Source organism: Rhinatrema bivittatum, chromosome 1, assembly GCF_901001135.1.
Source record: "Rhinatrema bivittatum chromosome 1, aRhiBiv1.1, whole genome shotgun sequence".
NCBI classification, from domain to species: domain Eukaryota; kingdom Metazoa; phylum Chordata; class Amphibia; order Gymnophiona; family Rhinatrematidae; genus Rhinatrema; species Rhinatrema bivittatum.
In genome coordinates this window covers 537,837,982-537,854,408 of record NC_042615.1, presented here as the reverse complement: position 1 = coordinate 537,854,408, position 16,427 = coordinate 537,837,982, and the positions used below count along the sequence as shown (strand labels likewise).

Genomic DNA, 16,427 nt, shown 5'->3' with positions numbered 1-16,427 from the left:
TTAAATCAATGGGTACCAAGCCCCCTCCTGCTGTCCACCACATCCTCTACCCCACAAGCCTCACCCATCTGGAACTCCAACCTAAAGCCCTAAACTTGAATTAGTACACTCTTACCATTCTCCGGCCACTTATGGTTTTGCTCTGACAGCAAACAGTGCAATCCTATGTTTCTGGGGGAAGGGAGAGGGGGTGCTGGCCTCAGGTCTCTATGGCCCATGGGGGGATTGGGCACTACCCCCACATTTTTAAGTATTTGTATTTTGGTGGGTGGGCAACTGGGGGTGGGGGGGGACTAGGCCTGCAGGCCCAGAGTTTTGGTTTGGTTTTTTTTAATTTTAAATATACTTAACCGGCTATATGCTATATTCTGAATATTGCCAGGATCAGCTTATCTGGGTACACAATCCCGGATAACTTTAGGACTGCTCTGAAGGTAACTTAGATGCATAAGGCTGAATATCAGTTTTATCCTGCTACATTACCCGGATAACTTTGCTCCACCCCGGAATGCTTACTGTCTGCTCCCAAGTTATCTGGCTAAGGGGATCATTTATCAAAGTGCTGTATGGCGTTTTTGCATGCGTTGGCTTTTTTGCATGAAAAAAACGCCTTTAACACATGCGAAAATGCCTTAACGCATGCAAAAATGCCATTAATGTGTGTGAAAGCACCATAATGCATGGTGTGATGCAAATGAGAGGATACTGGGGTGGGAATTTTGGCTAAGTGGGCTGGGCTCACAGTTTTGCAAAGCTGTATTCACCTCTTTTATTTGTGTAAAGCTGTGTGATAGGGCTTTATTGCATGTTGTGATGTTTTGGAGAGAGAGAGAGCCATAATGCCCTCACACTAGATAGGTATTTATATCTGTATGGGAGGCCCACCTAGTAACTCTAGGTGAGGTTTAGGTATTACTGTAGGGGTTAGGGGCCACTTTGACATTCAAAGTGAGAAGTATGAACAGAACAGTGCTTTCTTGTGAAGATTTGATGACCTTCAGAGTGAGGAAACTCACCCAAAGATGAGATTTGTGCAATGTTCTCTCAACCTAGCTTGATGTTACCCAGGTAGAGTCCATCAAGCTAGGTTGAGAGAACATTGCACAAATCTCATCTTTGGGTGAGTTTCCTCACTCTGAAGGTCATCAAATCGTCACAAGAAAGCACTGTTCTGTTCGTATGTCTCACTTTGAATGTCAAAGTGGCCCCTAACTCCTACACTAATACCTAAACCTCACCTCGAGTTACTTGGTGGGCCTCCCATACAGATATAAATATCTATCTTGGGTCAGGGCATTATGGGTAGGTGTTCTCTCTCTCTTTCTAAGTTATCACAATTTGCACTAAGAGTGCCTATTACAGTAAAACACACCCCTTTTCCTATTGCATGCGATATTTAGTGCATTTTGATAAATCCAGGCCTAAGTTTTTAGCTGCCTAACAACATAGCTGGAGAAGTTGGAGTGGTCAAATTGGAGGGAAATTCAAATCCCCGGGGTTTGTCTGGCTAACTCCCAATTTAGCCGAACAAATCCCTTTGAATATAGACTCCCCTGTGTTTCAAGGAAAACCAAAGGGGCAGGCAAGAGATTGCTGTGAAATATTTTTCTGTAAGTGAGCAAGCAAAGAGTATAAACTGTATGAAATCCGCAGAATGCTCCTTCAAAAAAGGGCTCCAACAGGGCCCTTATAAGCTCCCCTATGCCACTCTTAGGAATATATTTCCCTTATTTGTTAAAAGAAGCAAAATCCATTTTTAAAACATTTGATATCTTTACTACTAGCAAAGCAGTAACAAAAACCTTTGTTTCTTTAAATTATTTTGCATGACTCTCTTAAGAGAGCAGGTGTAGTACTGTGGTATATTGCATGCGAAAGGCAGCTGTGTTTTATTTTTAGCTTTCAATATTATGAGAGAAGGAAATGGTTTGAAAGAGAAATTAGTCAAAGCTCACAATGGTAATCTTGTTAATTAGCTTCCAGGCAGGCTTGTGTTCAGAAAAGAGAAATAATAATGTGCAGATATATTTACAAAGCCACAGAGAATTCATTAACCATAAATCTGCATCAGGGATTAAATAAAGCATCCTCTCTCTGCAGTGAATTTCAAATATACAAATAGCAAGCAATAATATTCACCCTGTTTCAATTAAAATTTTACTGTGCAATCATAATTCTTAAAATTCTTTCAGCTACTCCCTCAGAACACCCCTGAGCCCCAGCGAGGCATCTATATTTGTAAGAGTCTAAAATTAGTTTACACTTATTGAAAATGATTGGTCTATATTGATTTTGATGTCATGAACCACAACCCATTTTGTGCAAGGTAATTTGTAATATTGTTCCCAGGGGAACAGGGGAACTGCCTAAAGAAATGAAAAAATGACTTAGTACTAAATGCTTTTGAGTGTTAGATCGTGAGTATCTTTACTGGCTGTGTGTACGTTTTCAAATATCAAACATGGCCCAGAGAGAACAACTTTCTTGTAATTATAGAAAGCATTATTACTATTCTCATATAAAGGATGGGTTTGTTCCATAACTCAGGATTTAGAATTTTTAACCAGCTACATTATTATATTAAAGATTGAGGCCTCATGGAGATTTTTTAGATCATCATTATCCTTATACATGTTTTAATCACAAGCCCCAATTGCAAATTCGTTTGTGCAATTTTGTCTCCCTTTTAGACGATCTGCATCAGGGAATTTTGTCTCCCCTTTGGATGATCTGCATCAGGAAATAAGACATTTCTACAAATACATAGCAAGAAACTCCTTTTACTTATGCCATTATTAATTATGCTGCTTTTGCTTGCAGAAAAGCGCTGAAAACACAAGTTTCCCAGCACAAGCCATTGCTCATTTATCTAAACCACTTTGTCTTCTTCCATTTCTTTCATTCAGATCATCCAACAGATTTGTAAAACATCATTAACGAACATCCCATTTTAATAATAATCCAGTGGTGGAACAACAAAGTGGCATCACCTAGGAGGTTTTCCCCATCATGCAACAAGAGGGGCGCCTACCTTGAGTACTCTATTGACCAATCAAAACTGATTCAGTCAATAGTGTCCACATTTAGGTATATGTGTTACTAATAACTCAGGTCCTACAGTCAAAATGTTTCTGAAATGAATGTAGTCAAACTTTACTAAATCTGGATCACTGAGAAAGAAAATGATTCTTTAGTTTTCAAGATATGCCACTGGGTCAATATATTCGACTTTTGACTTGGGAACTACAGAGTGGGTTAAGAAGAAAAAGGATCTCAAAGTTGTGGAATGATGTGCCCTTGGATGTGAGGCAGGAAAGTGAGTTAATGTGTTTTAGGAAGTGTCATGGAATGTGAGTCCTTTGGGCTATGTCGAGATTGGTGAACCAGCTAAGCCACCGCCAACTGCAGGTGGACTTGCAAGGACAGGAACAGAAGCTAGGCTTCAGCTGTACCACATAGCTTGAGCCCTTGCGTTCTGAGGCTGGCAGGACTTAGGCAAGAATCCCATAGAGAGCAGTCAGGCAGTGTCAGTAACAGGCCAAGGTCAGGACAGGCAAACAGCAGGCAATGTGGTATCCAGTCAATGATCAGGGCAAGCAGAGAGCAGGTAAAGAATGGGCAGAGTCGGTATTCGGGCTGAGGCCAAGACACAAGATGTCAGTCAAGGGGGCAAGGAGGACGGAGACAGTGAGATAAGACAAAACAGGGAGACAAGGCAGAGCCAAGACTGGGACATGGCAGGATGAGGAAGCAAGCAAGGAGAGAGGCAAAGACAAGCTAGGAACAAAACAAGGAGCAAGGCAAGAAAAGGGACTGGAACAGGACAAGGAGCATGGAAAGGTAAAGCAAGGAGAGGAACAGGAGCAAGGCAAAGAACTGGAACGAGGCAAACAGGATCAGGATTGGGGCAAGGCAGGAAGGACTGGAACAAGGCAAGCAGGAACAGGCAGGCTGGACTAGAACAAGGCAAGCAGGAACAGGATCAGGAAAAAAGAGCAACATGCACTGCAGGCAGTTAGGCATGGCAGGAGGACCTGTTGCTGAGAAGCTGGATGGTTGTGCCGAGTTTCCTTTTATACTAGAGCAGGGATGACATCAGACACAGTGCTCACAGGCAGTGTTAGCTGCCTGGCCTATAAAAGGGCTTTAGGAGGTGTAGGCAGTTCTATTCAGACCCTAGTATGCAGCACATTGTGGGAAGCTATGCAGGACCGCTTGAGATAAGGGGTTTTACAGGAAAAAACTGAAAGCCTGGTTGATGATGTCAGAAATAAAGAATCTGAATGATGGAATATGTTATTATTTCCTTTTGATGCACATTCAAGTTTGTTTGAAATAGACGGAGCAGAGACTTTTTCCTTCTTTTGTGTTGTGTTTTTATTGTTTTAATTATATTGGGGCAGATTTTAAAAGCTCTGCGCGGGTAAATCCAGCCGGATTTACAAGCGCAGGGGACTTGCGCGCCGGCGCACCAATGTTGCATAGGCCGCCGGCGCGCGCAAAGCCCTGGGACGCACGTTAAGTCCTGGGGTTTTGCTTGGGGGGTGTGTCAAGGGCGTGTCGGGGGTGGTGCGGTATTTGGGGGCATTCCAGGGGCGGGGCTGTGGGCATGGTGCCGGCCCGGGGGTGTTTCGGAGGCGTGGCCAAGGCCTCCGAACCAGCCCCCGGGCTGGGGAATGATGCACCGGCAGCTGGCCGGCGCGCGCAAGAAGGTGGGGGAGGGGGGGGCGGAAAAAAAGTTCCCTCCAAGGCCGCTCCGATTGCGGCCTTGGAGGGATTTTATAACATGCGTGCGGCAGCACGTGCATGTTATAAAATCGGGCGTAGATTTGTTCGTGCTGGGTTGCGCGAACAAATCTACGCCCGCACATAGCTTTAAAAATCTACCCCATTATATTGTGTTTTAAATTCTGTACATCGGTTTGGATGATTCTTTTGAATCTGTAAGGTAATTCATATATTTTATTAAATTAATTAATTAGACCAGAAATTATTAATATACATTTTTTGACTGAATCTATGAATAAATCTACGACTGGATTTGGACAGTACTTGCTTTTTGGGCACAAGGTCTTGGACAAAACTAAAGCAGCCTTCAAGTACCTTGGTGGTAAATTTCCAAGGTTGAGTGAAGCTAAGATAGAGGAAGGGGTCTTTGTTGGCTCTCAGGTTCGTGATCTTCTTTGAGATGATGCATTTAACCATGCATTCCGTGGTAAGGAAAAGATGGCATCGAAAGCCTTCCATTTAGTGGTAACAAATTGTCTCGGGAACAAGGCAGACAACTACAAGGAGTTGATGGAAAACCTCCTCAAGGTATACAAAAGCCTTGGTTGCAACATGTCACTAAAGATACATTTTTTGCCCTCTCATCTAGATTTTTTCATACCAAAGAGTGGAGCAGTATGTGATGAGCATAGTGAGCGATTTCACCAGGACATTGCAGCAATGGAAAAACTATCAGGGCAAATGGAGCCCATCAATGCTTGCAGACTGTTGCTGGACAGTGTCAAGAGATGTTCCATTTAATGAATACAAGAGATAGGCCAAGAAGAGCCCAATAGCCACTGAATAAGGACTAAACTAAGTACATATATATATGCATAATAGTTTTTTGTCTTTTCTTTCATAGTAAATTGTATTTCTGTAATCCATTTGCTGATTTAATTTTTAAAGTGTTACATAAACAACACAGGTGAAATATTAAGCAAGCATAAATACACAGAAAGACCTCAGTTTACAATTTATGATTAAAACTCTATCTATGCAATAGACATAGATGTAAAATGTAAAAACTTGAATATCATGGAAACAATAGCCAATTGGCTGGTTTAATTGTCATATCTGAATTCAGCACATCAACATCAATAATAAAAGACACATTTTATCACTGAAGCAGATGACTTCTAAAAATGTGTATACCAGTGTATACAAATATACAGACAAAATAAGTACATCCCACTCATTAATCAATCAGAAAACATGCCATTCGATATTTTGACTGAGTCCATAGTGATAACAGAATCAAAATTAGAAATTCACTGACATTCCACTTTCTGCAAGTGGTGCTTATGATCACCATCTCTTGTATCAGCATTAATAATCTGTTCAATCACAAAAGAACAGACATCATCAAAATCCATGTATGCAGTGGGTAAAACCAGATCCTGATCAGTCTGACCTGAAAAAAATAAAAAAGAATGGAGCCAGTAGGCAGCCCTCACTAGGTACTTTTAAGCACTAAATTGCCAGGCTTTGATATTCATATGTAAACCACCATAACTAAAAATTGAGAGGTTGAAGAACCTAAATATGGAGGAGAGGAGGAGCAGGGGTGATATGATACAGACTTTCAGATACTTGAAAGGTTTTAATGATCCATGGTCAACAACAAACCTTTTACGTTGGAAAAAAATCAGTAGAACAAGGGGTCATGATTTGAAGCTCCAGGGAGGAAGACTCAGAACCAATGTCAGGAAGTATTTCTTCACAAAGAGGGTGGTGGATGCCTGGAATGTCCTTCCGGAGGACGTGGTGAAGACTAAAATTGTGAAGGATTTCAAAGAGGCATGGGATAAACACTGTGGATCTATAAAGGCTAGAGGATGGGAATGAAGAGAAGAGCCATGGGGGTGGAGTACTGGAATGGTGGCTACTACCTGGTGATTACTACCCTTACTCAATAAGGCTTCGCACAGTTAATGCAACTCCAACATTGCTCTCTGTGTCAAGGGCAAGGGGAAATGTGGAAAAGAGGATTTGCATTCAGATAACAACCAAGAAGGACTTAACTTCACAGTCTGGGTAAACAAATAAGCATGGGGATAGCTTGCTTATTACGGCAGTTACTACCCTAAACCAATTAAGCCTGATACATCACTTTGAATGCATATACAGCGTTGCCCTCTGCTTCTATTTCAGGGGGAAATGTGGAAAAGAGGATTTGCATTCAGACAACAACCAAGGACTGAACTTCACAATCCAGGTAAACAAATAAGCGTGGGGGTAGCTTTACATTCAGACAACATCCAACAAGGCATTGATCTGTGCATCTGGGTAACCAAGCATCAGAGTAACTTGTTTGATGCGGCGGTTACTACCCTTAACCATTAAGCCTTATGCTTACCTTTGATGCAATTCCAACATTACTATCTGCATCAATGACAGGGGATGGCAGGAAATTTGAATCAAACAGTTACCAACAAGAGCCTGAACTTGGTGGTTGATGAAACAGATAAGTATGGGAAAATAAGTGTGGGAGCTTGCTGGGCAGACTGGATGGACCGTTTGGTCTTTTTCTGCCGTCATTTCTATGTTTCTATGTTAATTTAATGAAGATTAATATAAAACCAGATTCTTATGATGAACCGAATATCTCACTATTGGATATTTCTGTTTGTGGCCTGTGGAGATTGATTGATTGATTGATTTAGCCATTTTATATATCGTCATTCCATAATGGTTTACAAAGTGACATTCATTGCTATAACTCAACAAACAAACAAATAACGATTGGCTACAGAAGTGGTATTCATTGGCAGGCATTATCAAGTGAAAATTTTCTAGCATATTTTAATTGATCTAGCACATACTAAGGGTACAGGTAATTGACATAAAATGATAATTTTCATGTCTTAGTCAGTGAGCTGTTTTGAGCCTTCTAGTAGAGGAGGGTTTACCATATGTTTAAGTGACAATAATTGCTTTTGTAATGAAGACAATTAGCATGAAGTGAAACAGGCTCAGCTGTCACCTGCTTGGCTAGCTTGGGCATGCGTCCAAAAAACACTACCCACAAGAAAATCACCCACTGGAAGGAAACCTAGCAGCCTCAGGTGCAGAAGTGCAAGGCATTCATCCAAAGAGTGCTATTTAATGTCCCTGGCTATTCACCGGGGGACGGATTATTCCTGTTGCAAGTTTTTGTGGTAGCATGTGTTGGAGGAATTTATTAGGGATGCACACAGCAATTTGTTTCATTTGTTTTTCTTGTTTGTTTTTCATTTTGTGTGTTTCTTTCATTTAAACGTGATCAAAAACAAATGAAAGAAAAAACAAGGCAAAACCAAATGAAAGAAAAAAAATTTCTTACCAACAAACATCTCCCCCCCCCCCCCACCCAAGATCTATCTTACCCCCATCTGGAACTTGAAAATTGGGACAGGAACAATCTCCCGGCCACTCCTGCCCCTCCAATGCTTAACTCTGAATGGTGCCGGCCGATCTCAGGCCAGTGCAATTTTTACTCTTTTGTTTTCTGAACGAGAAAATGGCACCGGCCTCGGGTAGGCTGACACCATTCAGAGATAAGCTGCTGCCACAGTGGGGCAAGAGAGGACGGGGATTGCTCCTGCCCCAATTTTCCAGCTTTAGAGGGGCTAAGATGGGTGAGAGGTAGTGGGGACGGATGAGAGGTAGTGGGCAGTGGTAGAGACAGGATCTTAACTTTGAAAATGAAAGAAAAAAAAATTGAACAAAATTGTGGTTTTTTTTTTGTTTTGTTTTATTTTCAAAATAAATTGAATCAAAATTGGAAATTTTGATAAAATTTCTTTCTCATTTCAAACGAAAGCACATCCCTAGAATGCATGAATATTAATGAAGAAATCCTTTGGTGAAGGGGGTGGGCAAAAAAAAAATAGAAGAGGGGTTTGGTGAGATGTTTTGGGATTATAATTGCTTTTTGTATTTTATTATATATGAAATGTATGCTCTTTAAAATGCATAATTTTATTGTATTTATTATACTTTGATGTCATTGCAAGAAAAGTGAATTACAAATCAAAGGACAGAATAGAATAGATTCAGTCAGTGCATGAGCAAGCCCTGCACCAAAACAAAACAGGGAGCATTCAGTTGTGATATGTTAAGAATGCTGTAAGACAGTAATGAAAACAAACAGCCAAATTTAAATAAATCTTACACAAGAAAACAGATCAGAGATAAAAACCTACAGGACTATAATCAAGAATACATAACACAGCATACACATGAATACCAGAGATATTAATCATTTCTCCTTATAAACTGGAAACAGAGAGAGGAAAAGCCATGGGAATCCTGACTGTAAATACCAAAACATAGAAATGTGATGTTATAAAATGAAAAAGAAGCATATTGCTAAATTAACCAACATCGAATTAAAATCAATCAATGAATCTGTTGGAACTTAAATGTACTCATTTTTCCTCTGATCCCTTTCTGTAACTTTCCCGACACAGTTTATTGGGATATCAAAATAAACACATTTCCTGATGTCGGAATAATATGAACTCGTTTGACCTCCAGACAGGCTTTTACCAGCTGAAACACATGACTTTGGTTAATGGATGATTAATTTTTTGATTTGTTTTGATTCCATGATTCCATCTATAGAGAAACATAGTTGGGAATTGATGATAGATATCTCATAAGCAATAAATGTCTTCTATGATGATTTTTAAAAAGCATCCAATATGTAAAAGTAAGAGCGCATATTGATACAAATAATTTTCCCCACTCTCCCTGCTAAGTACACTGGGATCACTTAGATATAAACCAGTTAGAGATATTGATTATCTTAATGAACATTCTGTCCTAGATCAGTATCAATTTGGTTTTTGACCTCACCACAGCACCGAAACTCTACTATTATCAAGCACCGATATAATCCATTGTGGTTTTCATTCTGGAACCTCATATGTTCTCAATCCACTAGATTTTTCTGCCGCTTTCAATACTATTAATCATGACATACTCCTTTCTCGACTCACTAGCATTGATATTACTGGCACTGTCTTCTCTTGGTTCAAATCCTATTTACAGGACCGTTCACAACAAATTTGTCTTCACACTACAACCTCTACATAGTTTCCAATCATCACGGGCATTCCACAAGGATCAGCTCTCTCAGACATTCTATTCAACATTTATTTTCCACCTCTCTGTAAACTTCTTACTGCTCTTGGTCTCTCATACTAGCTTTACGCAGATGAATTAAGTTATTTTTTCCAGTTTACCAGACTTGGCATTTAACATCTCAGTTCATTTCTCTTTGCTTATCCTCTATCAACAAATGGTTATCTCACAATAAACTTTGTCTGAACCTGTCAAAAACAGAAATAATAATTCTTGGTAATCTAGCTTTTTCTGATCAACCAACAACTTTCTGCCTTCACAACACTACACTCCAAAAGCTCACAATCTGTTCGTAATCTTGGAATTATCTATGACTCCAAATTAAACATGAAAACACATATTAAGTCAATACTTGAGACTTCATACTACAAGCTCCATCTTCTCAGGCATATTAAGCCCTTACTTGAACATGACGATTTTAGAACTGACCTTCAGTCTCTGAATTCTTACCAATATTGATTACTGTAACTTTCTTTATGTCAGTCTTCCTCAGTCTACAATTAGATCCCTCCAAATTGTCCAAAACTCAGCTGCTAGATTACTCACTAATACTAGACTATATGATCATATCACTGGTGTTCTCCATTCCCTCCACTGGCGACCTGTACAATGGAGAATAATATATAAAACACTGTCCACAATACACAATCTAATCCACAATGTCAATAGTCCATGGTTGTATGCAGTTCTTCATTTCTATGTTCCTACATGAAATCTTAGATCACAAAACCAGTTCCTGCTTGAAGTACCCTCACCCAAATCAACCAGACTCTCAGCAACTCAAGAGCATGCTTTTTCCATCGCTGGCCCCATAATTTGGAACGCTATACCAATCCACTTAAGGTCTATACCTGGTGCTAGAGACTTAAAAAAAAAAAGCCCTGAAATACCATCTATTCAATCAAGCATATAAAGATTTTAACAGACCCTAATTATTTTTTTCTCTTCCATGTCCACAGTCCAATCTCCTTAAACCATCTAAGTTTTTCTTTCCAAGTCTATTCTTGTATGATGGTCCATTTTCCTTTGTTTTTATTTTATATGTTTTGTTATCTCATTGTGATTATATTTTATTATGAATGTTTTATTATGTTTGCATTGTAGCCCACCCCAAACTTTGGAGGGGGGCAAGCAATAAATAAATAAATAAATATTGCTTATCGCCAGAATTCCTTTCTGGACTGAGAGAAAAAAAAGACTAGTTGTTGATAAAGTATGCCGATACTCCTTGAAGACTTGGCCTGTGAGGTGTCTGATGCCAGAGCCAGGAGAACTTCTACCCTCCTGGGCTTGGAAAATTGAGTCCCCAGATGGGCAGGGTGTCCTTTGGATGGGCAGAACACTCCTTCCGGATGGCCAGAATATTATGCTGCTGCACAGAGAATTAAAATTTTCCCTTTCCTCAGAGTTCACTGAAGCACAAGATGGGTTGCTCCACGGATATTAGGCATGGTCTTTACTCACTGTTCTTATGCAGTCCTTGTTCTTTCAGTCCCTGATAGGAGGGACCCCTTGCAGCAGGATTCTCAATGCTCCCTTCGGAAAGGAAGAGCAGTCAGAACTTCCAACTTGGATCTTGAAATTAGGCTTAGAAAACTGAAGATGATTCCAGGGTGGCTCGCAGCAGGTCACTGGCACCCCTTTCCTCACCGAGGCAATGGGGGGCAGGTCTTCCCTAACTTGCCCAGGCCCAGACCCAGGGTTCCCCATGCCCTGAGCCCAGGAGCTGAACAGGCTCCGGCAAGGCCCCTACACTCAAAAAGGTAAAAGTCCAACAAATGCACTCAGAGAGATCTCCCACCAGACAGGTTGTGTACTGGCTGGGCAGAAATCTTCCAGATCCTGGCAAGGACCACCAAACAGGGCTTGCTTGGCTAAAACTGGCTGAACCTGTAAAACAAAAACTTAACTCATTCTCTCTCTCTTAACTCTGTTCTAAACTCAAAGGACTGCCTCCCACGCTGTAGCAAGGGCATGGTTATATACCGTAATAAATGGGCTGGCCATTCCAGACCCTGCAGAAGGAGGGGATGCATTTGAATGGATCCTCCTATTATCCACCCTTCTCTGGCTAACTTACTGATTCTAAATACCCAGGGCATACTGGTAACCCGAGAAGTGCCCGAATTACACCAGTATCCCCTTATACAACCAATCTTCTCTTCTCTCAGCTAGCATTCCCTCTCCCACTCTCCCTATCTCCCAGCAGGTCTCACAGCCCCTCGCTCACCCCCCCCCCCCAATAACAATTCTGGATGCACGCACATGTGCGCTCAATTTTAAGTGGGCAAATGCCACTTCAACTGCATAAGTAGGGGGATTTTAAAAGACATGCACACCAACATCGTTGCCCCTTTACCCAGTTTGTTCCCAATTCGCCCAGTTAAAGGAAAGGATTTCCAACCCCCCCCCCCCCCTGTTGGATACAACCCTTAAAACTCCACTGATCTGTTTAGACTTTTTTGGTTTATGACTTGACACCATCCAGAGCAGAAGTAAAGTTCCACAGCAGGAGACCCCCAACACGCGCTATTGCGCGTAAGTATTTACACGCTAATTGCAATGTAAAATCCAGGAACGCCCATGCCTCGCCAGACCACGCACTCGACCTGTCCACTAAACCATCAGGGAGGTTTGTTTGTGTAAGGGGGTCCTAAGGGGGTGGGGGGTTGGAGGGTTGTGCAGTCCACTGAACAACTAAGGCCATATATTTTCAACAAAGGGGGTCCTGGAGCTGGGGTGGGAGGAAGGGGTCCTGACCTACAAGCTTTTGGAGGCCATATTTTTCAATAAGTGACGGGGCTGGGGGGAAGGGGCGGGTCTTCTGCCTTGCATAGAAAATGCTTTTTTTTTTTTTACTTTTTTAAACAAATATGGGACGTCTGCAAAGGAGGCAAGAGGGTGGGACAGGGGGGGTCTAAACATACCCCCAGCGGGGTTTTACAACACACACATGGGGGGGGGGGGGGGATTCTCACTGACTTGTTAAGGCTTAGCTGCAGGGGCATCTGAACAATTCACCTGTGGGAAATTAGCTTCCATCTCCTGAGATCTAGTTAATTTCTAGTCAATTTTTGGGCAAGCCATGTTATTTGATCAGCATAGTTTGCATACTTAGCATAGTTAGGTAATAATGAGCTCCTTAGCATGCATTTGCATGCTAAGGAGCTCATTATTGCATGCTAATGAGTTCATTTAAATATGTGCGGTGCTGGGGCTCAGCTAACACGAGATATTTCAAATAGCTCGCGTTACCTTTGCGTTAGGCCTTTCACTACAGCATTTTTCTTGCAGTAAATGATCTAACGCAGCGTAGTGAATGAGGTCCCAAGATTGCCCTGACAGCAGGTCAATTGGCAATGTTCATCCTGTCTTAAACACATTGTAAAGATTCAAAAAAAAAAAAAAAATATCCAGAAGTGCAGAATTTTTGTGTAAACACAAAAAAATATTCACTATGAAAGATGGCTAAACAAACATCCATCAAAACTGAGATGAGAAAACAACAGGATGTGCTCAGAAGACACGTACAATTTTGTATAGTCATATTATAGTTAAATGCGATGAATAAAACCCTCATCCCCACAGCAAGGAATAGAGACGAAAAAATTCCAGGAACTCAGATAATACCTCTGCAGGAGGAAGCACAGGGCGGCACTAATGGGATTATCATAAACAAATCTGTTAATCCCTGTGAGACTTTACTCAATTCTCAAATTTTGCACTTTAGGCTATAGTTTTTTTTTTCTCTATTGATTACTTTCCCTGCCTTAAATTCCTTGAAATTAAATCCTTGGATATGTAACCCTCACCCCCACCCCTCCTGGTCAGCTCTTTGGCATGGAGACACATGGGAAGGGCCACGAACCATTGCAAGGCCCATGACCTCCAAGGGTTTCCACAAGGGGGGGGGGGGGGAGACAGCCTTTTCAATGCCCCTAAGGTTTTGTCTCCTTCTGGGGCTCTTCTGCACAACAGCTAGTAATACCACAAAATCACTCTTCACTCCCAAAGGTATTGTTCAAAATAAAAACTTTACTGGTAACCGGTGGCAGGTAGAACAAAAATCCAAACTCTGATACACCAGAGAGTAAGTGCACCCCAATAACATGGATCAAAAGCACAAAAAAATAAAGCTCAGTCTCTCTTTTTTTTTCTGCGCACCAAATCCCACATAGATGAGCTTCTTGGAGCAGGCACCCTTCCACCCTGGGCCCTCCCAGTACCTTTTGGGTGATGATATCTTCCCTCTTTGTTCGTTCTCTCTCTCTCTCCTCTCCTAGTGGAATCTCCGACCACTGGATTTAGTCAGCCAGCTCTCCCGGTGATTCTCCTGAGCAGCTCACTTCTCTTTCCCCTCTCCACTGCGCTCTGCCTCTATAGAATTTCCTCATTTCTGGCCTCCTCGGATGCAGAGTTGTTGGTTGGTTTTTTTTTTTTATTCACAAAAACACTTCTCTTCTGAGCTGTCTGGAGACCCCAGTACTTCACCTCCGTTAGGCTTTGGAACCTCTCTCCCCTTCTGGGCACCCCATTGCCCAAAAGATCTCACTTCTTCAGGCCCCTTCAGCTGTGGAAGGAGAAACCCCTGCTCCCTCAGCCCTGTGCTAAGGCTGATGCTCATCTCCCCAAATCCTTCAGCTTCAAATGGATGCATAGGTTTTATAAGAACTCAAACCCATCCCAATGGGGAGTGGTTCACCTCTCTAATACACTGGTACTTCACTGACATCACTTTAGGGGCAAGGTCTGGATAAAGACCTCCGAACACACTGCTGGCAAGCTGCCTATTGACATCTCCCGTTCAGCTTTACAGTCCCTTTCTCTCCCTCAGAGATTGTCAGGGGGAAGATGTTAGTAGGGTTTGAAGTAACAACAATTGGGAAATGAAGGTTCAGAGCCTAAGTAACAGAGCTAACCAAGAAACTGGAACTAAACAGGGCCCTATCCTATAAGTACAAACAGGAAGTAAATGGCCACTCCCCCGGGAGACCAGATTAGCTGAAGCCAGACTAATAGGGGTTGCTGGGAACAGGAAGCTCTCCCCCACAAACAGAAGACTACCCAAGATACTTAACAAGGTGAGCTCCTTCCTTCCACAGTGACGTTCTGCTGCATACTTGAAGTTCCAGCTCCTGCCTTGTTCCAGTCTGCCAAGTGCCAAACCACAGTTCCAGTCTTTGCATCAAGATACAGTTCCAGTTCCTGTGTCACGCTCTGTTTCTGGTTTCCTATACCAGCGAGTCCAGCTACGTTTCCCACTGTGCCAAGTCCTCAAGGCCTACTCTGAGTAAGCCTCCATTTCCAGTCACTGCTCTAAGCCTCCAGATTCAGTTTCTTTTTTTTCTTTTTTTTTCTATTTAATTAATTTATATTTTGCCTTTAGCCACTTCAAAGCAGGTTTTTTTTAATGATGTTTATTCTATATGGAAAGCTATGATTATGTGTCTTTGCTATGGGTTTATCAAGACTTGGACATGACTGGCTATTTCTGGCCACATAATGTATGGATCCTGGTTTGGAGATATCCTATACTGCTACAGACATAATTGATTTTATTGGCTGTTTTGGACCATGTGATTTATTCATGTTAGGAAGAGAATAGTATAGAACACTTTGAGGATTTGAGAATATCCCTGAAATTTAATGCATATTTTGCGGAGAAGATTAAGATTCATAACAGTGCAGATGCATGAAAGTAAATAATTTGTGATATTTATCTTACACTAGGAGCTATAATGTGTATAAAAGATGTGCACACGTTGTCTTTCTGTTGTTGTCTTGTCTATATCAAACTAGGAGCCACCATGAAAGGGTAAATACAAGTGAGTTTCCTGCAGAAAGATAAGACCAAAAATTGTTGTTAAATAAATATTTATAATATCATTTACATCCCTCCCTGCTCCATTCAGGCCTATTACTGGGCTGCCCAGTGCCCCAGGCAGTGCGGGTAGCATGGCTGGCCATGGGGGGCAGGGGGTCCTTGGATGACACGACTGGCCAGCTGAGCCAGCAGCCACACAGAGGCTAAGGATTGCTTGTTCCACTAGGATGGTGGCATGCGGTACAGGTGCCCAGCCCTCTGATGTGGTACGTTAATGCCCCTGGGCCTGGCACTTGGGTAGTTGCGTGCCCCTCCTGGCAGCCCTGGCTCCCCTCTATTTCCTGGCTGCCCAGCATGTTTCTTACCCTCTGAGATCGAGTTTTTGAGAGAGAAAGGAGCACGTGTGAATGAGTTGTGTTTGTGTGTGAGAGAGAATGAATGTGTAGAAGTTTGTAAACCCCCCACCACTATCCCCTAATAATCCATGAGATAAGAAATGGGGAGCAGCTGAGTGACAGCTGAGAGGCTGGAAAAGAAACTGTTGGCTGTGCGCAGCTTGTCAGCTGGTTATTGCCCTCTAATCCACACATAGATACACTGTTCAGGCAGTTAGCTGGCAGGATCTAACATTTATACAAATGGGGGGGGGGGGTGTTACCATCTCTTCCCCACCCCCTCCCCTTTTTTCAGCCCTCAAGTGCCCATT

The 16,427-nt window shown here is 42.0% G+C and overlaps 1 long non-coding RNA gene across 3 annotated transcripts in view; it reads left to right on the top strand.

Annotated features, from left to right (window-relative positions):
- The window catches only part of LOC115098145, a 105,259-nt gene that overhangs the window by 60,852 nt on the left and 27,980 nt on the right, over nucleotides 1–16,427 (top strand). Inside the window, exons 3-6 of one of the 3 annotated variants that reach the window (XR_003858433.1) lie at nucleotides 2,907–3,087; nucleotides 5,378–5,587; nucleotides 6,922–6,985; nucleotides 15,000–15,164. This is a non-coding gene — a long non-coding RNA (uncharacterized LOC115098145). Of the gene's footprint in view, nucleotides 1–2,906; nucleotides 3,088–5,377; nucleotides 5,588–6,921; nucleotides 6,986–14,999; nucleotides 15,165–16,427 lie in introns of those variants that run through there. The other 2 variants (XR_003858431.1, XR_003858432.1) reach the window with 2 other exon arrangements.